Source organism: Gossypium hirsutum, chromosome A11 (assembly GCF_007990345.1).
Source record: "Gossypium hirsutum isolate 1008001.06 chromosome A11, Gossypium_hirsutum_v2.1, whole genome shotgun sequence".
Taxonomy (NCBI): Eukaryota; Viridiplantae; Streptophyta; class Magnoliopsida; order Malvales; family Malvaceae; genus Gossypium; species Gossypium hirsutum.
The window spans coordinates 111426682-111427728 of record NC_053434.1 but is presented as its reverse complement, the minus strand read 5'-3'; the positions used below and the strand labels follow the sequence as shown (position 1 = coordinate 111427728).

At 40.4% G+C, this 1047-nt stretch overlaps 1 non-coding gene across 1 annotated transcript; it reads left to right on the top strand.

Moving 5' to 3' along the window:
- Positions 1 to 707: 707 nt before the first annotated feature.
- LOC121210745 (small nucleolar RNA R71) lies at positions 708 to 814 on the top strand. Its single transcript, XR_005905860.1, has one exon. It is a non-coding gene; the product is annotated as a small nucleolar RNA R71 (small nucleolar RNA).
- The last annotated feature ends 233 nt before the right edge of the window (positions 815 to 1047 follow it).

Below are 1047 nucleotides of genomic sequence, written 5' to 3'. Positions count from 1 at the left end.
TATGTGTTGCTTGGCAAGCTACCTTGTGGTCATTCAGAAATCAACTTGGAAAGCTATCCAATCTGAGTTTCGAGCCCTTAGATCGATGCTTGTTGATTTTTGAGTGACATCTCAGTATTCTGAAAACTAGTCTCTGACACTGAGATGAATTTGGTTAGCATCTCCTCAAGGTTCGGCTTCTTTTCTTGCTGGTAAGGTGGTTGTTGAAACCCGGAGGATGTTGTGGCCTTTGATTTCCATGAATGCCCCACAAGAAATTAGGATGGTTCCTCCAACCTGCATTATAAGTGTTACTATATGGGTTATTTTGGGATCTAGAGTTATTGTTACCCATATATTGGATTTGTTCCTCCTCGATGCTAGGGTTGAAGGGTTAATAATCTGTGCATGCTCCTCCTCCATCCGAATCGCACCTCATCATTGGATGTACTTGAGTAGAACCATACAAACCGTCAATCTTTTTATTTAAGAGTTCTACTTTGTTAGATAGCATAGTAACCGCGTCAAGGTTGAAAACACCAGCTACTTTCGTCGGCTTTGTTCTCATAACTTTCCACTGATAGTTATTCAATGACACCTCCTCAATAAATTCGTAAGCCGCTTCAAGTGTCTTATTATTGATAGTTCCTCTAGTGGCTGCATCAATCATCTGCCGAGTCGACGGATTCAGGCCATTATGGAACTTTTGAACTTGTAGCCAAAGCGATAACCCAAGGTGAGGGCACCTTCTCAAAAGGTCCTTGTATCTTTCCCATGCATCGTAGAGTGTTTCTAAATCCATCTGCACAAAAGAAGAGATATCATTACGTAATTTGGCTATTTTAGCCGGTGGAAAATATTTTAATAAAAATTTTTCGGTTATTTGTTCCCAAGTAGTGATTGACCCTCGTGGTAACGAGTTCAACCATTATTTAGCCTTATTCCTTAACGAAAAGGGAAACAACCGAAGGCGAATGGCGTCATTAAAAACACCATTAATTTTAAAGGTATCACAAAATTCTAGGAAATTTGCCAAGTGAGCGTTGGGATCCTCGTCCTGCAAACCAT